Source organism: Xenopus laevis, chromosome 1L (genome assembly GCF_017654675.1).
Source record: "Xenopus laevis strain J_2021 chromosome 1L, Xenopus_laevis_v10.1, whole genome shotgun sequence".
NCBI lineage: Eukaryota > Metazoa > Chordata > Amphibia > Anura > Pipidae > Xenopus > Xenopus laevis.
In genome coordinates this window covers 90628314-90651603 of record NC_054371.1, presented here as the reverse complement: position 1 = coordinate 90651603, position 23290 = coordinate 90628314, and the positions used below count along the sequence as shown (strand labels likewise).

Sequence of the window (23290 nt, the reverse complement as noted above, 5' to 3'; positions counted from 1 at the left end):
ATTCGATAGTCGAAGTACTGTCTCTTAAAAAAAACTTCGACTACCTACTTCACCATTTTAAATCTACGGAGCATCAATGTTAGCCTATGGGGACCTTCCCCATAAGTTTTCTAAGCTTTTTTTGATCGAAGGAAAATCCTTCGAATCGTTCGATTCAAATACATTGTGAATTAGAATATCAAGGACTAGAGTGGATAAATATGTATATACACAGATGGTCAAAATATTTATGTACATATAGATGAATACCTATAAAGAATGGATACGTTTTAGAATATATATTATTTGTTTCTTATGTCTTTATTGTATCCTATTTTTGTATCCTTCTTATATGAAGTGGATACGTTATTTTGTATGTGTTACAGAATACATATATTGCTCTTTATATTACTATTCTTTATATTTACGGGATGTTAGACTTATTTACTTTTATATATATTAACATATCTCATATATATTTTGTTTATTAAGTACAATATTTATATATGTATATATTTATACATTTTTCCACTGAATGGTATGGAATTTATGATCGGACCAGTTTTGGGTTATTTATAGAGATTTTACGATTCATATGTTTTAATTAGGTATATATATATATATATATATATATATATATATATATATATATATATATATATCATTGGGATAGGGTTAATATACCATTAAGATGACACTGATTGTGATTTGGATGATTATAGCACATTATTTAAGTTACTAGTTAAGCTCTGAAGAAGTGCTGTTAGTTATGGGCACAAAACACGTAGGCTGATTTGCATGGACATTGCCACTGTTTCATATTGTTTGTCATAATAAAGCTTGTTGATGAAGATTTTTAGTCTATGATGCTACTCCGGCTGAGCACCCATGCTCTGAACTAATTTTGTGTATTCTAATTTTGTGTATATATACACAGTTAGGCCCATAAATCTTTGGACATAGACTACTTTTTTCTAATTTTAGTTCTGTACATTTTGCTGTGAACAGACAACATGCGGTCAAAGGAGCTCTTCATGCAGGTGAAACAAGCCATCCTTAAAGGAGAAGGAAAGCTACGGACGCATTTTGTCAACTGACAATAGTGCAAGCAAGAATGCTATATTTATTCTGTAGAATGCTTTACCATACCTGAGTAAAAAGCTCTAGAAACTCTCTGTTTGTTTAGGATAGGAGCTGTATTATTAACATGGTGTGACATCACTTCCTGCCTGACTCTCTCCCTGCTCTGGGCTCAGATTACAGCAGAGAAGGGGGGGGGGGAAGAGGAGCAAACTGAGCATGCTCTTGCCCAGGGCAATGAGGTTTAAGCTGAAGGCAGGAAGTCTGATACAGAAGCCCATGTGTACACAATAGAAGGAAATAAATGCAGTGTTTCTTTTGACAGGGGACTCAGAGCAGCATTACTTTGAGGGTTTACCGGTATATTTAGATTGACCTTTCTGATAAGGCTTACTTAGTTTTAACCTTTAATCCTTTTCCTTTAAGCTGCAAAAACAGAAAAAAAACCATCCGAGAAAATTCTACAATATTAGGAGTGGCAAAATCTACAGTTTGGTACATCCTGAGAAAGAAAGAAAGCACTGGTGAACTCAGCAACGCAAAAAGACCTGGATGTTCACGGAAGACAACAGTGGTGGATGATCACAGAATCATTTCCATAGTGAAGAGAAACCCCTTCACAACAGCCAAACAAGTGAACACCACTCTGCAGGAGGTAAGCATGTCAATATCCAAGTCTACCATAAAAGGTAGACTGCATGAAAGTAGATACAGAGGGTGCACTGCAAGGTGCAAGCCATTCATAAGCCTCAAGAATAGAAAGGCTAGATTGGACTTTGCTAAAAAAACATCTAAAAAAGCCAGCACAGTTCTGGAAAAACATTCTTTGGACAGATGAAACCAAGCTCAACCTCTACCAGAATGATGGCAAGAAAAAAGTATGGAGAAGGCATGGAACAGCTTGTGATTCAAAGCATACCACATCATCTGTAAAACATGGCAGAGGCAGTGTGATGGCTTGGGCGTGCATGGCTGCCAGTTGCACTGGGACACTAGTGTTTATACATGATGTGATACAGGACAGAAGCAGCCAAAAGAATTCTGAGGTGTTCAGAGACATACTGTCTGCTCAAATCCAGCTAAATGCAGTCAAATTGTTTGGGAGCCATTTTATAATGACCCAAAACATACAGTCTGGCTGCATTGTAATATTCTTTTAGGAGTTAGAGCCAGGAGTTCTAAAATTGTAAACAGTCAGACATATGTTGCTTTTTATAGCAACTACACTTTCAAATATGTTTTAAACCATTGCTTAATTATTTCACTGTGCAGATCTCTGAGCTCTGTTTTTACCAAAACCCATATCTAATAATTTTCACGAAAGCAAGGCAAAGGAAACCAGTCTGTTGTAGTCCAGGTCAAAGATTAAGAACTCCAAAAGCTCCATAGATTTTTGTGTGGGGGATAGCCATTTATATGCAGTTACAGAAAACAGGACAGAAGTGATATATTCTTGACAACAGAGCTGGAATGCTTCAGAAGTGTTTGTGGGAAGAAAAGGGAGTATAGCCTGTTCTCTAAATTTGATAAGAAATTCTTAGTTAGTTGTTTGCCTTTTGTAGACTGTTTGTTTGAAGCTTACCAAATACAAAACCCCCTGTTCCTATTCAGCAATTCCTTCTGTTAAATATACTACACGCTAACACATTGCATGTTCCACCCCAACCTATTTATCATATTCTTGCAAAGAGCAATAGTATTTTTCATAGTTTACATGCTTTATTTATTTTACCAGTCTCCACACTCTCATAGCTCTTTTAATGAAGTTGTTTGCACATGGATAGGAAACTGACCGGGTACAGAGGGTGATTGTTAATGGTACATTCTCAACTTGGAGTAAGGTTCTTAGTGGGGTCCCAAAACATTACCATTTAGCATATTTATGTTATTTCTAATGAATTTCATAAACTTGCATTTATCAACATTGAACTTTGTTTGCCAGTCTGCTGCCATTTTATAATTTAGTCAAACTTGTCATTTTGCAAAATGTAGTATCAGCAAAAATAGAGAACAAGTATGAGCAAATTTAAAAGTAAAGGACCAAGGACAGACCGCTGTAGTAGTCCATTAACAACACTAGTCCAATTACAAGATGTGCCATTTTTACCATCCTTCAGCCAGTTCCCTATCTAAGTACGAATATTATATTCAAGGTCACTTACAGCATTTCTTCTTCTATACTGAGCTAGATACACTAAAATTGTTCCATATCGCAGCAGAAGTTTCTTTGTGGTTTCTATTTATTTTGGATACAAAATTCTGACAGCATAATTACTTTTATTCGTTTCAAATAACTATTCCCCAGGCACAGTAATCAATCACGTTATATGCCAGTAGTGAAATACAACTTCTGCTATTGTTTATCTTTTTACAAATTCTACCAGTAAATTAGTTGCTGCTTGTTCGGGCAAGATACCTCAGTTTTGTCTTCCTAATCAAGAACTACAAGGCATACATTCAGGAAGCTTTTAGAAATGCTATTCTAAAATCCCATATCAAGCCACAACCTGCATAACTTGTAGCAATAAATATAGAGAAACATACTGATATTTTTAACTGCATGTGAATTCTAGCAGTAAAGCTATGTACATGGATTAAGCCACCTCTAAATTTTTTTAATCAGATGTTACAAAGCAAAATAATTTCCACTGTTTGTATCTTTTGTGAACTCATTTAAGATAAATCATACATGGTTCTTATATAGTTTAAGTCCCCTAAGTATGATTATTATCACATATTTATAAAGCTCCAACATATTCCGCAGCACTGTACAATAATCGAGTTACCACATTAAACATACAGATTCTTCCTTCTAAAAATATGGCACTATGTTCCTATATTATCTATTTTGTTTACAAGGTTAATTTGCATATCTTTTTAGACACGTAGGAGTTTACCAACACATAGGGGCAGATTTATCAAGGGTCGAATTTCGAAGTACAAAAAACTGCGAAATTCGACCATCGAATTAAAAAACGTCGAATTCAAAGTTTTTTCAACAAATTTGGCAATCCTGAGGTCGAATAAAAATCGTTCGATCGAACAATTAAATTGTTCAAATCGAACGATTCGAACGATTTTAGCGATCGATCAAAGGATTTTTATTCGATGTGTATAGACTTAGAAAAATGTTGTAGAAGGTCCCCATAGGCTTACATAGCACTTCGGCAGGTTTAATTTGGCGAAGTACTGAAGTGGAAGTTTTTTTAAAGAGACAGTACTTAGATTATCGAATGGTCGAATATTCTAACGATTTTTACTTCAAATCGAAGTCAAAGTAAATTCGAAGTCGTAGTATCCTATTCGATGGTTGAAGTATCCAAAAACTTACTTTGAATTTGGAATTTTTTTACTTCGAAAATTTCCTCGAATTCACTTCGACCCTTAGTAAATCTGCCCCATAAATTCCATTGTTAGAAACATCTGTTTAGAAAGCGATTGACAAATAAAGGAGAATTTCTGTAGCCTCTGTAAATATTATAACTTTTTATTATTAACTTTTATTTAACTCAAAGCTACTGCTACCAAATATATGCTGCCAGATATTAAAAGGGTTGTTCACCTGTAAATGATCTTTTAGTATGATGTAAAGAGTGATATTTGGAGGCAATTTGCAATTGGTTTAGTTTTTTATAATTTTATTTATTTTTTTTTATAGATATTTAGCTTTTTTTATCTGCAGCTCTGTAGTTTGCATTTTCAGCAATCTGGTTGGTAAGATCCAAAGTACCCTAGCAACTATGCATTGACTAATTTGAGAACTATAAAAAATGAAGATCAGTTACAAAGTTGCAAAAATTAGCCATACTAATTTTAAATACTAAAAATTAACTTAAAGGTGAAACACCCCTTTAATTTCATATTACAGGGGACCTATCAGCCTAAGAAAATATTCCAAATCCTATTTTATGATGTTGGTCAAGCAAAAAAAATTTCATGAATACTATATAAACGAATTCAAACTTATTTCTTTTAGACTTAGAAATTCACAATCACAGAAAGCAGGCAGCCGCCATTATGTGGACACCTTGTTAAGGCAAGCTTTGCATCATGCCAAAATCTTATTTATGTGCCAGAATGGCAGATCCAATGCCCTTGTCCATGCACTGGCTTCACAATTAAATGGTGAGGAAAAGGGGGGTAATGTGAGGAGCAGTAGCGTTCCTAGAGGGGGGCGGGCCCTGGTGCGTGACGCGCAGCCGGGCCCCGCCCCCTCCGTACGGCCCACATTTTCAATGGCGCGCGGGCTCCCGGGGGGCCCTGAGGGGGTGCGCGCTCCCCGGTAGTTCCGCCACTGGTGAGGAGTGCAGTGACATCTCAGAAGTGCTAAATGGAAAGTGAAAGTAATTGCCTGCCCCGTCTCTATGCCTAATTTTACATTCTTCCTAGCGAAACTTCGTGAACATACATAGGCTTAATTCAAATATGGACATAGGTCAATTTAAATATGGACGGTACACACAGGTCATCTATATGTATTTATTAGTGACTGTTGGTGAAATTTCTGGAAGTGGCTACTTATAAATGTCCAAGAAAGCAAAATAAAGACACAAGTGATGTTCTATTGTTCTAGACATGAGCCTACCCTAAAAAAAATGTGGCATGAGCTTCAAATAGTTTAAAGAAAAGCATATTTAACATATATTTAATAGCTACAACTCGTGAACATAATCCCACATGAAAATGCCAGCATTTTGTCTTTATGACTTATTTGGCATACAGGATATGATGTCACTGGCATAATAATGCTGAAGATGTAGCTTCATCTTATCAATTCACCAGGTAGAACCTAGCTAAACAGACTCGCAAAGCTTCTCGGTAGCGAATTGTCCGCCTTGCCTTTTAGTAAATTTATGATGTCCCTGTGAATTGTCATTTTGGCAAATTTTCACTAGAAAACCCACTTCTGTCCATAGTATTTCATAAACCAAAATATATAACGATAGTAAAAATCAGTATTATGGATTTCATTCTTTCTAAATTCTTTGGTGTCCACTAAACTATGCATGCATGCATCTGTATATAATACACAAAAGCCATGAATATCTTATAAATTATATCCTTATAAATGTACAGATGTCATCAGTTATAAACCGTGAGTAGTGATGTAATTTCAGTCACATGACTCACTGAAACTTGTGCACTATAATAAAGTACCCCGTGATGCAAAATATAAGGATATTAGAAGTAACCTCTGAGTTCCATGACCGGTATAAAAACTCAGCCTCATGCTTTTATATGGTCATGAAACTCCTTGGTAACTTATAATATCTTTATAATTTACAAGAGGGGGTACTTTATTCACTATATATTGTACATGCCAGAAGAATAACACATAGATACATGATACACCTATGAATAAGGTACATACAAATGTAGCCTAATTCTCTAATGCAATTTTGTTGACTTTTGAAAAGTAAATGTGATATACGCCAGTGCTGTCCAACTGATGGCCTGCTACCCCCCTTGTGTGGCCCCCCACATGAAAGTCTGACTGCTGTGACTGCTTACCTTGTGTAAGATTTAAATGTTATCAGTAAAGAGATTAACTGCATTGTTTACACTTCAAATTCAATAAACTACTGAATTGCACACCTGTAATCCCCCCTGCATTGTTCACACCTATAACACATCCTTAAAGGCCTGTACTGTTCACACCTAAGAGCCAGACTGAAAGTGCCTTAATTGTTTACCAGTTCACACCTCATACAAACTGTTGGAGGGGCACAGCATTGTGTCTCTGTAGCACAGTATGAACTGTTCACCTGTTTCCTGTGTTATTCTGCTTTCCCTATGATCCATGTGTGCCATACGCTGCCTGCCCTCTGTGCCTTGTGTGCCATACTCTGCCTGCTCTATGCTCCCTGTGTGTGCCATCCTTTGCCTGCCCTCTTTTTCTCCATGCCTTATTGCTCTGTACGCTAAGTAATACAATACTGCTGCATTTCTGTAAATGTATTTTTGCTGAGCCCTGCATTTGTCTTCACATACTGTTTGATTGATGAAGAGGCTGAAATAATACCTTATCTGTTTTCTCCAATAATCAGCATAATCTGGGTGTAGAGCCTTTTGCAGGATTTCTAAATTGCTTTTTCACACATACTATATAATTTTAAGAATGTTGCACTGTTAATGAAGAAGGCTGAACCACTATGAGATCAACTTTTGAGCAAAAAATGTTAAAATTCTGAGCAGTCATACAATGCCTTCAGTATCAGCAAGGGTGTGGAGTTAATGGCTGAACACATAGAAATTAATTTGCTGCTGAAAGGAATGGAGTGAAATGATTTAGGTACAATAGCTTTAGGGCAACTTTTATGTAAAACTGTATCTGTTGATTATGTACCTACTAATAAACTTTTCTCAGTAGCAAATGTCAAGTATTACGTGAGAAAGCTAGTCATGCTATAGTTCCCAAAATGATCTATTAATGGCATTTGCATTCACAGATAATAAATTTCTAAAAATTATTTATTTTTTTGGAACAATAATTCAAATGTAAACACATTACTAACCTAATTGTCAGAGCTATCTCACTTGTTTGAAAGAATGTGTGTATTTGTGTATATTTACATAGGTTGTATCAAGCAAAGAATTTAGAAATTATTCTTTTACCCTACTGATGGTAAAGACACCCACAGAATTACAGAAACAAATCTTGTACACTAAAATGGGAATGGTGGCCCTGCTGACAATCTAATGGCGTTCAATTCTACAGTTGGTAATTCATTATAAAGAGAACAAGAAGGAGAAAATTTGTATTTATTGTGTATTTTTAAGTGCCTTTTTGTGATATGTACTAGCTGGAGCCACGTTGTCTAGTCTCACTGTATATTTGTATACTGCTGAGATGACAATAAAGTTTACTTTGACTTTAAGACATTATTGGCAGATTTACTTATCACACTGCAGGGGGCTAGATGCAGTTGCAATTGTAAGTGCCATGTCTTTTTCCTTCAATTTAACTAATTATAGTGTAACAAAAATGCATGTTGACACAAGTATCTTTAATGAATGTGATTTTTTTGTGCAATTGTGACCCATATTGTATTTTGGTTATATAGGCCCTTGTTAACAACTTACTTACTAGTTGGTGATAAGTACACAACATAAACTGTAGCAGCTCTTACACGTATAAAGGGACCATCATAAAGGGAAATCTGCAGGACCAGATTTCATCAGCCAAATCGTCATCTTTTTATTGCATTTCAAAGGATGCATTTTGAATTGTTCTTTGTTGAGGGTGAGGTATGCTATTAGGGGGACAGAGGTATTTAGAGGAAGGTCTGATTTATTGGAGGTGGAGTAGGAGTGGTCTGAGTGTGCAGTTGAAATATTTAGGGTGTAATGGGGCATCACCAGGGCAGATTGGGAGAGTGGCCACATGTCAAATTTAGTTTTTTTAATAGGAGCCTCATAGCAGATTGGACAGAGAGGGAGAGGGGAAGGTCTAATTTGCAGTTCATAAAGGTGGTGGTGCTTTGGTATATTGTGCACATGTTCTGAGTGTTATGGGGAAGACTGGATGAAAGCAAGAAGCAAAATGTACTTGGTCATTTTTTTTTAAATTAGAGCCCCGGTTTTTTGGCAGGGCCCACAGGTCAGGGGGCCCAGGCAAGTGGTAATAACCTGAGCCTCATGAGGGGGGAGGGTTCTGCTAAATAAGTAATATTGACCAAATTACGGTCGAGTGTTTTTATACCTCGAATGAACTTGAATGAACTCACAGCACAAATAGTATTTTATATAAGAAAAAACTCAAATGAAAAAACCTGATTCTGCGAGTTCGAGTCCCGAAACCAAAAAATGCAAATGAATCGAGTTTTCTGTGGGCAAATACTTGAATCACTGGAATTATTCGAGTTTTCAGGCAAAACCCTCAAAAAAAACAAAAAACCTTGAACATCATGCAGGCTGTTCATGGGACCTCTACCATTGACTCCTACATGACCTTGACAGGTTTTAGTGTATTTGGTGTATTTTTGGATTCTAGCTATTTCCAGTGTCTGGGTATAATAAATCTCAAAAAAAATTGAGTCTTTGTTTTTTACCCGAAAATTTATTTTTTATCAAAAAATACAATTCGAAAACTCGAATTCTTGTGGGAAACACAACTTGAACCTTAATAAATCTGCCCCCAGATGTTTTACTTGTGTTCTGAAATATCTCATCTCTATTTCTGTACAGTGTTGTCGCAGAAAAACAGTCATTTTCTATGGTCTTGGAAGCAAGAGTTTTGCTGTTTCACACACACATATAGCTGGTGAAGTCATTATAGTAGCAGTCTATGCAAGATATGCAAGCATCTCTGTACATAAATAATTCCTTATATAGCCTTTGTAAATGTTGCAGCATTTCATCACCTGAAATTTTCAGAGCATGAATACATTCAGACACATTACAATGTGAATACTAATGCAATAAGGCCTATAAATGTATTTGCTTGCCCTGGGTGACATGTAAAACATCAAGATTCAAGCCATTTGATTGCGTTGTAATAATATATATATTTTCTTTGTGCTCTGCTCGTTACCTTGGTAAGGAATATTGCATTTTACAAACCATTATATTTCTTTGACTTTTCCAGTTTGGTGAAGACTCATATTGCCCAAATAACTTTACATTATTTACTGTGATGGGATTACACTATTTTGTCATATAAATGTTTTAGCTTTAGTATAGCCATATTATGTATCTATGGGACTGGATTAATAACTAAACAAATTATTGTACTTGTACTTCACCCAAAATAATATGCCTGAGAGCTGAACATCAGACATGATCTAATCCAGAGCTGGTTGCTCAGTACTTAATTTCCTCGTGTATTAGCAAGCTCATCCTAAAGCACTTCCGAGATAAAAAGTATCCAAACATGTAGAATGTTAAATATTTCATAATTATTCTTTAATATGAGATCTAACATAGCAAATATATAATGAGATTTCTCATTAGCGCACAATATTATATGACATATAGAAAAATAAATAGTAATTCACTCATAAAGCATTCATTTCATATAAACTTTCAATGGTTTACATCTACAATAATCCAGTGGTGAAGACATAGAATTTATGGAGAACTATGGACCAACAAACCTGTTTGCATCTTTATGGAGTGTGGTAGGAAACCCATGCAGAGAACATACAGTACAAACACATTGCAGGTAGTGCCTGGGCTTGAATCAAACTCAAGACTCCAACATTACAAAACAGAGAGGTGCTATTCACTAAGCCACCAAGGCATTCAGGTAAAGTTCAAAATGTTAATATGAAGGTCACATTATCTTTATTTTTCTATATAAAAGCACTTTTAGGATGTATTTTAATTAATTATACAGAGCTGTTTCGATAAAAAGAGGATTTATTTCACTTCCTGGATAGTACTTCCCAGCTATTATGTTAGACATTAGTTCACTCTAACCTTTACAGATTACATTTTTGACTAACTATATATTAGAAACATTTTTCATTTGCACAGCCTATTTACAGTTTTTATTTTTACACTGAACTGTACATATAGCTCTTACAAGTCCCAGAATGTTATTGCAATTAAATCATGCATTGAGGTTATACTTAAATTGTATAGCTGATTTGTACACAACATGCTTATTCACTGTTGGATCTAGGGGCGATTTTGGGACTGCTGTTGCCTGAGGCAGCAGCCCAGATGCCGCCCCCTTCTCCCGATCCGCACTTAAAAAGCAGCTTTGGAGCGGGTCAAAGGGGGCTGCATCGCTAGCGAGCACAATAGTGATCTCTGCACTAGCGGGGCCAAAATTTCAGGTTAAAACCCAGAAATAGGCTCTTAAAGTTACAAGAGGCAGCTTGTTCCATTTTAAATTACATAATTAATGACATATTTAGGTAAGTAAAATGTACTGCAGAAAGCAGTGTGTTAAAAATAACATATTTTCAAATGTTAATGCACAGTTACATTTTATTTCAGAAACTGTAAAACATAGGAACAATGAAAATAGTAACTGTGGCATGTGCAAACGTTTAAGACACAAAAGTAAGTCACTTTTGAATAATGCCCCCTTTGGCACAGATCACAGCTTATCATAGTAAATCCCCTTTGTATCAAGCTAAGAGAGCGCTGGGGGGGGGGCTTTATTTTCAGATTAGTTGTCTAGAAGAGCCCATGATTTTGAGTTACAGTCCAAGATTTGACAATATTTGCTGCTTTCAATGTCATGAGTTTAACCTCTGCTGCTAAACCAGCCATGTTATAATTCAGATTACTCACAAGATGCATTATGTTTGCCTTATACCTCTGAGACCGATCCATATGCTCCAACAATGCATTCACTTATCAGCATGGCAAGTAGTTAAACCTAAAGCATCCTTGACTTTATAATTGTAAAATATAATGTAATCCTCTTTCCAAAATCAAATTTTCATAGTTGGAATTATGCCTGTGCAATTCCGTCCATGTTGTCCAAAAACAATAGAAGGAACTGTGTTCACAGTTCTCATTGTTTTCTGAATTAACACCGTATAAGTAATAGTAAAAACATCCATTAAATCAATGCTTTCAGAGTTTATAAGATAACTAAAAATTTCATGCATTTGATGTTTTTGTGTGTGTATACTTCCTTGAATGTTGGATCATTTGCCAGATGAATCATACACAGCAGCCAAGGAACCATGCTGCCAAGTTGATGTTTGATCCCCACCCCTATTCCAGCAGCTAGTTGTACTGCAATGGCAACATAGCTAATTTAGAAAAGGGACAATGTGAAGGCGTGTCATTGCGATTGTACAAAGCAACTCCTTTACTGTCTTCCTCAAATATAAACCTCTGGCCTACAGCACCATAGCAAAATAATTGCAGCTGGCAGAAGGGACTATAGTCAGTCCCTTAAAGTGCAGTTCTGTTCATGTTACACTTTGTTATTGTGCATGTTGGCTAATAAAATAAATTAAGAATTTAGTCTTTGAATTCTTTTGTCTCAAGTTTTTCATTATAATTGGTTGAAGCTCAGTGGGAGGACTGTGGAAGCAAATGGTACCAACATCATACAAACAGGAAAATATGGTGATTTTTATCTTGTAATTAATTATTTACATTTATGCCAAGTATCAGAGCAGGTGAAACCTGTCGGTTACTCATGCTATGAATGTGTAATTTGCAGTTTGAAAAAATGTTTGAGTAACTCACAAATAATTGAATAAATATATAATCAACAGTAAAAAAAATAATGATTATTTGTGAAACGAATTAACTAAACATCCACTGACACCTCTTATGATTGAGATTTAGTTACCCTATAATCATTTGTAATCCGAGCAACAAAAAAAAAACCCCCATGTCTGCATAATGTCCAGCACTGTGCCCTGTTCAATCAATTACATTGGCTTTTACTATAGTAGTTCAACAAAAATCTACCATAAACAGCTAAAGTCTTCACCTTTTATTTGTAACCAATATCGATGTTTATGGGTCAAATATGCTGCAGATAAAGTATACTAAATGGAATAACCTCTGAATGACATTTTATTGTAATCAGAAGGAATACATCTTACATAAGCCAAAAAAAAGTTAAATGTAACCCCTGATGACTTTGTGAGCTCCCAACTGACAGGTAATACTAGTATAACATTCATAACCCCAAAGCATGAAGTATCATTTTACTGAAGGTATGTCCAATCTGTGTACCTCAATGTGTTCTAAAACTAGAAATCTGAGCATTCCTTCACACCAGAAGGCCAAAGAATATCTGATTCAGCCACTCGTTTATGTAAACATAAGGTACAGAATGCACTATATATATTTATTTATGTGCAAAGATTTTGACTGAAGACCAGACTTAACATATTGCCAAAACATGCCAGCATTGCCTGAGAAACCAATATCAAAATCAGGGACAAGATGGTTAATATAATTTGTAGCAAATTTTGAGGTGTGTGTACTATGTTTCCGGGTTCTCATGTGACTGTGAGGCTTATTTACTAACACTAGGTAAATTTGCACCTGGCCAATGATTTACTGTGTTCAACCAGCTGCAAGTAAAGAAAATGAAAGTAAAACTTTGATTGCTTGCCATACATACTGCCCTGGTGCAAATTTTGCCCAGTGATAGTTAATGAGCCCCTGTGACTTTTTTTCTGCCACAGAACAGCAGTCCTGTCTTGCTTTAAAGAAAGGACTCTCAATATACACTCTGATTCATTACACCCCATAGCATGACCAGGTACACTTCATCTAAAAGGAAAAATATTTACAGCATTGTTGAGGTTGGCGGTAAAAAGTAAGGGAGATGATGTGCAAGACCAAACAAAGCAGTGCACTTTTTTTGGCACCAGAGACATTTTGCATGGTGCAATTATCACCCACGGTGCACACCAAAAATAACCCTCTTTACTGGGTGACCCACATTGACATTCATGTCAACATGATGAGAACCACAGCCGTAGTGCCAATCAAAAAGTTCTCTTGCCACTACCCTTTAAATACATAAATATATAAAATCTGATACAGAAAATAACAAAGCAGTATTGAAGGATGTGCAAACAAATTAAATGAAAAAATGTAGGTAATTATGTGAGGGCAAATAAACACAATTTAAACAGTTCTTCAGAATGTCTAAAATGTAGAACTATCACAGCCTCTTGTTTTTGTTCCTTCTCTAAGCTAATCACAAGAAATGCTCTAGACTCCAGACTTTGTGGTTCCTCTGGCAGCAGTAACAGCCCTTGTTAAAGGAAAACTATACCCCCCAAACAATGTAGGTCTCTTAAAAAGATACTGAATAAAACAGCTCATATGTAAAACCCTGCTTCATGTAAATAAACCATTTTCATAATAATATACTTTTCTAGTAGTATGTGCCATTGGGTAATCATAAATAGAAAATTGCCATTTTAGAAAATAAGGGCAGGCCCTTGGGATCATATGATTGATTAACTGTGCACAAAAACATACCAAACAAACTATACTTGTTAGGTCACATGAGCCAATTATCAGACAGTTAGAGTTGTAGTATTTCTGGTCAGGTGATCTCTGAGGCAGCACACAGACCATCATGAAATGGTGGTTCAAGGCAAGAGATGTAAAAGGGCAATATTTACTTAAATGTATACACCAGTTTGGTAAGATTCTTCAATATGTCACTTAATATGATATAAACTATCTGCTGCTTAACTATTCATTTTGGGGGTATAGTTTTAGAGTATAGTAACATAATTCATAAGAAAATGCAGAGAATTATCATGGATGGTTATTTATTAGTAATATTACTCGATGGGAATCAATGCAAGTATGAAGCAGTACACAATAATTACTTAATTTTCAAATGTAATCAGACTTTTCCACAATTTGGTATCCAGGACTCTTTCCCTGTGAAAAGTTGCAGCCAAGAAATCAGCACATGCCTTAAGGGAACAGTAATACCAAAAAAATAAAAGTATTTTAAAGTAATGAAACTATTGTGTACTGTTGCCCTGCACTGGTAAAGCTGATCTGTTTCAGAAACACTAGTTCATATCAACAAGCTGCTGTGTAGAAATAGCGGAAATTGAAAAAAGGCTATATGGCACAGGTTAAATAGTGAATAACAAATAACATCCTTATGTTCTACATGTTTCTCCTTTGAATGGCTGCTCCCATTGCTACACAGCAGCTTATTTATATAAACAATAGTAGTGTTTCTGAAGCAAACACAGCAGTTTTACCAGTGCAGGACAATAATTTTTTGATGTTACTGTTCCCTTAACTATAGGCTTGACTGCCCCTTAGATGGAAAAACCAAACTGTTCAAATCTAACTTTGAGGTTTGGTTCTTGTAAGTCTGAGTATCTTAAATTACATTATAATCATCACTGCTGATAAAAAATCTCATGCCTACTTGTTGCGTGTTCCATTAGCAATGGTGAAGAGCCAAATGACTCACTAATGGGAGAACCTTTTTGTTGGTATCACACACTTTGGGCCCGATTCACCAAGGGTCGAATATCGAGGGTTAATTAACCCTCGATATTTGACTGGGAATTAAAATCCTTCAATTTCGAATATCGAAGTCGAAGGATTTTAGCGCAAATAGTGCGATCGAACGATCGAAGGATTATTCCTTCGATCGAACAATTAAATCCTTCGAATCGAACGATTCGAAGGATTTAAATCCAACGATCGAAGGAATATCCTTTGATGATTTGATGAAAAAAACGTAGGAAAGCCTATGGGGACCATCCCCATAGGCTAACATTGAGTTCGGTAGCTTTTAGATGGCGAACTAGGGGGTCGAAGTTTTTTCTTAAAGAGAGAATAGTCGAACGATTTTTAGTACGAATCCTTCAATTCAAAGTCTAAGTTTTTTTACTTCGAATCCTTCACTCGAAGTTAGTGAATCGGCCCCCATTTGTGCTGGGATTTTAAAAACCATATCAAATATACTGCATGGCCAGTATTCATATGCTTACAATGACATTCATTCATAAACACAATTGGATATTGTTAAAATACAAGGATGAAACATTCAGGCGCGAAATTATTTAAAAGTTTTCAGATATATTTAAAATCAGAAATAACATCTATACACGTTAATAGTTTAACATGCATAGAGTTTCAGTACACTTTGTCCAGGAAACATTTGTTTCCTGGACAAAAATATTCACAAGTTTCCCAGTATTGATTTGTGCTTTATATAACATTTAAAATTGAGAGCTCTATTTCTTTATTATTGAACTTCTCTAATTATGTTTCCCCATCCCCTTTGGATTCCTAGAAAATGCATTAAAACACATCCCTATGGTTTACATTTGGCTCAACCCATTTAAAAGGAGAAATCTCTAAATTAAAATCATTGTTTATTATTATTAGTAGTATTATTATTAAAGATGAAGTAACATTTCTACAAGTAATGTTTTGGACGGGGAAGACAAATAATATCACGTGCAAAGGCATTTAATTGACTGGAGCAGGGTCTTATTAGGCACATATCACACAAGTTGAAATCTCTGTCTTTTGCTATTTAGCTGAGAGAGAAGCACCTGAACTTGACATTAACTTTCATGGGTCCACTGCTCCCATTTTGGACACATTGCACCTTGCCCTAATTTAGTAGATAATACCTTCATTTACATCTCCAAACGCAGTGAATTAAGATGTCTGTACGTGGGCCAAAAAAAGCTTAGGAGTCAGTCCTCCCAGACCAAGTCAGCAGCTTATTGGACCTTGTATGGTGCCAGCTCTGGTTGACCGATGTCTGGCCCACATACCGGAATTATGATCCAATTTATAAATAATATCCGGCAACATGGCTCTAGTTATCATTGATTTAGCCAAATTCATATGATACTAATAAAATAACAATTACTAAAGAAAATGGCCTGAAGTTGTCCTCTACTTCTTTCAAATCAAGGTACAAAAACTATTATGATATCAGAAAACGCTTTCCACAGCCAAAAAGAAAGCCGCCCAGGCCCTTGATTTAGCATTTTGCACAGTAGGCATTGCTTCACAAAATGTGACCCATGGTACTCACATTGCAGCAGTAGTAATTATGAATGCAATATGGCTAAGTGAGCATAAACACATTTTCAAAGCCCGAACAATGCTGACATAATGACAGCAACATAAATAAAATTACTTTGTCATACAGACAATAGAGGTTATGAGAGATTTAACCTGCCCATGAGAATTCATTTGTACATCAGCAATATAATGTAAGAGTGATTTCTTACAAAGATATATATGCTTTCCTTTTTCCCTGCTTATTTTTGTAAAAGGAAAAGGAACATGTTTTTTCAGCAGTAAATAGAAGATAAAGAGCTCACAGGAAATTCTAAGCTGCATAACTAGACCACAGGGAAATCATGCTGCTCTTAAAAAAGATAAACAATTGAGTTGTGATAAAACAAACTTTATTCCTGTGTGGACTTGTAGGTAGTTAAAAAAACATTACATGTTTGAAGTGTCCTTAGAGGACACGAGTTCAAGGTAACATTAAATAGGATGACAGCTAATGAGGTGTGATAACATTATGAATTTAACTACTGTTTATACAGGTTTCTCCAAGTGGCCTTTAACCTTAGAAAACATTCATTATCCCAAAATATGTCAACTCCCAATATATATTCATTCCATTTCAGGTTTCCTGCTGAATAGCATTGACAGCCTTAGCATTCCAGGCTAAAATAGCTCACTAATCTTCTAATCATAGCAGAACCCTGACACAGAATCAGTAGTGCTACAAGTACATGGTAAAAATGTGTGAATGATCCCTCTACTATAAATAAGGCACATGATTATATATATATATATATATACATATATATATACATATATATATATATATATATATATATACACACACACATACACACATATACATTGTATTTAGTATGTATATACATATGTTGATATGTATTCATATACATACATGTTCATTTAGATAAAACATAACTAGAGTTGTACTTCATTATAAAACAGATGAGCTACAAGCTTGTGGCTTACATGAATACTTGAATAAATGCCCAGACAGTTTATTACTTCTTTTTCTTTTTTGGTTTCATCAATAAATAAGAATCACACATGGATACAAACATGAATGGGGCACAGTGGCATGCTTGTAGGAGTACAATCTATTGTGTTCTGCATATATAATGAAATGATCTATGTTAAGTCACATTCTTATCATAGAATTTAAAGATTGAAAAGTTCACGCTATTCAAAAGTACAGCCGTTTCTAAATCTAAGATTTTGCTATAGCTGTATTTAATTAGGTACACCCCTAATTAAGAATTTTGGTTTGGGATTTGGCCAAATTCCTATTTCTTTTCTAATTGGGTAATAATTGGGTAATATTGCCACATCTAGTAATCTATAGTGACCAATTAGCTGGTAGCATTTAATGATCAGGTGTTTGAAAACAAACATCTTATTGGTTATTATGGGTTAACAGTGGTGAACATAGTACTGCAGATTTAAAGTGTGACAGCAGAAGGAACATGGAAAGTTTACCAGTCAGGCATGTAGTATAGTAAAAAGACTGTTGCCATTGCGCTCAGACTCCTACTAAAAAGAAAATTTCATGTATACAAGTATGGGACATGTTATACAGAATGCTTGGGACCTGGGGTTTTCTGGATAATGTCTCTTTCTGTAATTTGGATCTTCATACCTTAAAGGAACAGTAACACCAAAAAATGTTTTAAAGTAATGAAAATATCATGTACTGTTGCCCTGCACTGGTAAAACTGATCTGTTTGCTTCAGAAACACTACTATAGTTCATATAAACAAGCTGCTGTGGAGCAATGGCGGTAATTGAAAAAGGCTATATGGCACAGGTTAACTAATGGATAACAGATAACACCATTAGACAGACAGAGCTTATCTGCTATCTGCTGTGTAACTTGAGCTTTTTTCTCCTTTGAATGGCTGCCCCCATTGCTACACAGCAGCTTATTTATATAAACAATAGCAGGTCCGGATTAAGAATTAAAATAGGCCCTGGCATTTCAGGTACACAGAAGCCCAATCAGCCCACTCAGAGGCCCAAACAGCCCCCACCAGCCCATTAAATACTGACTTTCTATGGCACCTTATAGCAGCCCCTCTGGCATTTGCCAGAGCCCACAGATTGCCAGTCCAGGCCTGAACAATAGTAGTGTTTCTTAAGCAAACACAGCAGTTTTACCAGTGCAGAGCAACACTGCATTATATTTTCATTACTTTAAAACACTTTTATTTTTTGACATTACTGTTCCTTTAAGACTATTAGAATATCATGTAAACATGAAATAAACCCCAGAGACTGGTTTTGCTTCCAGTGAGGATTAATTATATATTAGCTGGGATCAAACACAAGGTTCTATTTTATTATTACAGAGAAAAAGGAAATCATTTTTAAAAATGTAGATTATTTGAATAAAATAGAATCTATGGGAGATGGCTTTTCTGTAATTCTGAGCTTTCTAGATAACGGGATTCCAGATAATGGATCTGATATCTGTACTATCACCAACACTCAGTGCTTTAACACACTGCAAAAAAAAGATTTGTGCAAATTTCCGGGACAATAATGCAGTGCTAACACTGTTTTGACTACATATAGTCTATAGACCCAGAAAAAAATTCTCAGATAATGAGAATAGGTTGTAATTTATAACCTTAAACTATACAACTGTTCTCTTTTTGCTAGGGCCACACAAGATGGATCACAGCCTGTGGAGAAACACAGGCAGTGGTTCCATTACTCCGCTTCTGCTCTGCTGATCAAAGTGTCTGCACCCGGGAAGCATTGGCTTTGCTTGGGTGCAGACAGATGTGGCGGCTTTTGGTGCCAAATGCAAAATGTGTTTCAGCACCAGAATTCGCTGCATTTTCAATAAATGATGCAGTGCTGAGCAACAATTTACTATAAGGACAATATCAATGTAGAGGGATTAAAAACAAGTGGGACTAAATAATAGAAGATCTCAGTTATTGGTTCCATTTGTCTGCTAATTGCATTGCAAGAAAGGTGTTTATGATCACTTTGAGAGGGACTTTTGGAGTCTAGTCACAAAGATATCTTTAAGAGGACTATAGGACATCCTTTGTGGTTACAAGAAGAGCAGCAGAAAGGCAGTTTTTTCAATATACTTTGGGGGTTATTTATTAAAGGTTGACTACATTTTGACCCAAAAATTTGAGTTTTCAATGGTATTTTTCAGTCAATACTCAAATTTTCGGTTGATTTTTTCGAGATTTATCATACCCTGAAGCTGGAAATAGCTCAAAACCGAAAATACTCCATCTAAATCCTGTCGAGGTCATGTAGAAGTCAATGGCAGAGGTCCCTTGAATCATATGAAGATTTTTGTAGACTTTATGATGTTCAAGGTTTCCTTGGTGGGGTTCACTTGAAAACTCGATTAATTTGAGTGATTGAGTTTTGAGTCGTGATTTTACCGTATATATAAAAAAAAACGAACAAACCTCTAAAACTCGACCTTTGATAAATAATCCCTTTAGAGTAAAAATGATAAATGCACTCCATAAAGAGGTTAAATGAGCAAATAATGTCAAACTGAATGCCTTCTTAAGAAATTAAAAGACAGATGCCTCCTTCCCCAAACTGATTTATATGAAGTTGTTGGACAATGCACAAGAGAAAATATGAAATGCACACATTGTCTATGGGAATACATGACTGACTGCTCTTACTTCAAATTTAAGTATCTTTTTTTCTTTCTCTTTCCAAATGTGCATCAATGTATTTATTTTACAGCATTTAACTTCACACATTAATGCACTGTGAAAGCAGCATTAGCATCTTGGCTCGCCTTCCATTTTTGTTTTTATACTGGTTTCTAAGCCCTGGCCTTGAGACATCTGGTGAGGTGCTTCTGGCCATTACAAAAGATGTACAAGAATCTCCAGGTTTATTTATACAGTATGAGCTGAAATACTTGTTGCATTCTGCTCTATTAAAAATCTTCAGTGTATAACTAAGACAAAGAGTAGAAAGCATTAGGATATGTGCTAAAAGTCCAATGACTGAGCACATTGTTATGTACTTTTATGAAACATGCTTCACACATTACACTAAAGTAAGGTCCAAATTACATTCATTTATTTGATGCAAGCAAAATAGCAAACAGACTCAGCGGTGGTTGGAAGAAACTATGTGGAAGTAGACAATGTATAAACAGATAATGCTATAGCCATCCCCGACACTTTGGGGCAAATTTACTTATGGTCGAATAACGAGGGTTAATTAACCCTCGATATTTGACTGTCGAAGTTAAATCCTTCGACTTTGAATATCGAAGTCGAAGGATTTAGCGATATACATTAGATCGAACGATTAAATCCTTTGAATCGTTCGATTCGAAGGATTTTAATCCATTGATCGAACGATTTTTGTTCGACCAAAAAAAGATAGCTAAGCCTATGGGGACCTTCCCCATAGGCTAACATTGACTTCGGTAGCTTATAGGTGGCGAACTAGGGGGTCAAAGTTTTTTTTAAAGAGACGGTACTTCGACTATCGAATGGTTGAATAGTCGACCGCTTTTTAGTTTGAATCGTTCGAAACGTAGTCGAAGTCGTAGTCGAAGTTTTTTCCCCTCTATTCCTTCACTCGAGCTAAGTAAATGGGCCCCAAAATGTGAAACTAGAAACACATTGCTGTACCTTATGGGGCAAATTCATCAAGGGTCGAATATCGAGGGTTAATTAACCCTCGATATTCGACTGGGAATGAAAATCCTTTGACTTCGAATATCGAAGTCGAAGGATTTTGCGCAAATACTTCGAACGATCGAAAGGAATAATCGTTCGATCGAACGATTAAATCCTTTGAATCAAAGGATTTTAATCCAACGATCGAAGGATTATCCTTCTACCAAAAAAACTTCCCTTCCCCATAGGCTAACATTGGGTTCGGTAGCTTTTAGGTGGCGAACTAGGGGGTCGAAGTTTTTTCTTAAAGAGACAGTACTTCGACTATCGAATAGTCGAACGATTTTTAGTTCGAAGTCGTAGTCGAAGGTCGAAGTAGCCCATTCGATGGTCAAAGTAGCCAAAAAACACTTAGAAATTCGAAGTATTTTTTCTTCTATTCCTTCACTCGAATTTAATGAATTGGCCCCTATGTATCAAAGACATGTAGGAAGTGGTTATCGTAGGGTGAAGTTACATCTGTACTTACAATTACCAAATTACATGTATCTTTCACCCAAACATTAAAACTACTATGTACCTATGGTTATTAGGTGTAGCTGTCTACGGATCATATCTAGCAGCCATTCACAGGTACATGTTTGCACATCATGACACTGTTTACATTCTACTGTAATCTGTTACAGGAAGTTATATAATTAGAGCTACAGCTAATCCAGGTATTAAAATGGGACAAGAACATTTAACTGGATAATTTATTATCAACTTATTGGATATAAGGTTTGATAGAAAAAATCATGACTTATGTCTCAGTGGGATATATATATACCCACCCACCAGCAACTAAAGGGTTATATAAAAAGCAAACATATACTATATATATATATATATATATATATATATATATATATATATATATATATATATATATATATATATATATATAATATGCAGGCATTTGTCCACCACCATCCATACAATAGCATGTACATACCTTCATTGCCTTAATGGATCCTACTTTTTATTAAAGTGCCCTGTTTCATGTCTCACATTAGCATAGGAAATGTTATGCCTGTGCAATGCATATTAGGTAATAGATTGGTGTACAACATCACAAAGTAAGCTGCTCCTTGGAATATGATGCATTTAACAATAGGGTACACAAAAGCTATTATAAAGCATTATGTCTTTGTAATGGGTTAGTGTCTATTAACAGCTATAAACGATGCTGCAGCTTCTCTGAACATACCACTGGAAGCTCTGTTTCTGCTAACTCGCAGGCAGGGAAAGATGGATTAATGAGAGGAATCAGATTGCAAGCAAGTAGATTATATGTCCGTGGGTTGGAGCAAGAGCAGAGCTGCTGTATACAGGCTAGTATTGTCGTATACACATTTAGGCACACACATATAGACACATGCATACACACAGGCACATTCAGAACACGGCTCTTACCTGCAGCTTTAATATGCGCTGCTCCTGTACATATACATATATAGAGAGATATACCTAAGGCGAGCAGAGTCCGGGCTCCTCAGAGAGACTATTAGCAAAGGGTGGATTTCTAGGCTCGTACTCCTCCACCTCTTGCACCTCCTTCCTTCTCATACTCTCTCTGCATCTCCCTCTGCCGGGTCTTTTAGTGTTGCCTTGTCTCCTCACTCCTTCTCCCCGCCCCGTGTCTTTCTTTTTTTTTACCCTTTTTCATTTACATTACTACTTTGTTAAAAAGCATTATTAAGATGCAATCGCCCAATCTCCCCCATCTTCTTCCGCCCTCTACGTTAGTACAACTCTGCTTTATCTCCTCTGCAATCTGCTCCATATCTGCCACATTCTCCTGATGTCTCTACCTGCAGAGCTGAAAGTGACGTAAAGAGCAAAGGTCGGGTTTTGCTTTGGGAATTTCACTCGATGCTTGTGCTGTATCTTTTCATTGTCCTATTTTACTTTTGCATTGAAATTGCAAACTGAAATATGATCCCATTTCATTTGGCTTTAAGATCGGGATTAGTAATAGTTCCCACATGGAGTGTGTTTAGGGCCAAGTGTTCAGGTTTGCAAAATTCTGAGCATGCTTTGTACTTGAAAAAATGAATCTTCCCATCAGAAGGGACAAGTAT

At 35.9% G+C, this 23290-nt stretch overlaps 1 protein-coding gene across 3 annotated transcripts in view; it reads right to left on the bottom strand.

The window, feature by feature from the left end:
* Window positions 1-23058, bottom strand: part of tmem150c.L (transmembrane protein 150C L homeolog) — a 65612-nt gene extending 42554 nt beyond the window's left edge. Inside the window, exon 1 of one of the 3 annotated variants that reach the window (XM_018253107.2) lies at window positions 22623-23058. The gene's annotated coding sequence lies outside the window, so the exon portion shown is untranslated. The remainder of the gene's footprint in view (window positions 1-22622) is intronic. The other 2 variants (XM_041591195.1, XM_041591198.1) reach the window with 2 other exon arrangements.
* Window positions 23059-23290: the final 232 nt, after the last annotated feature.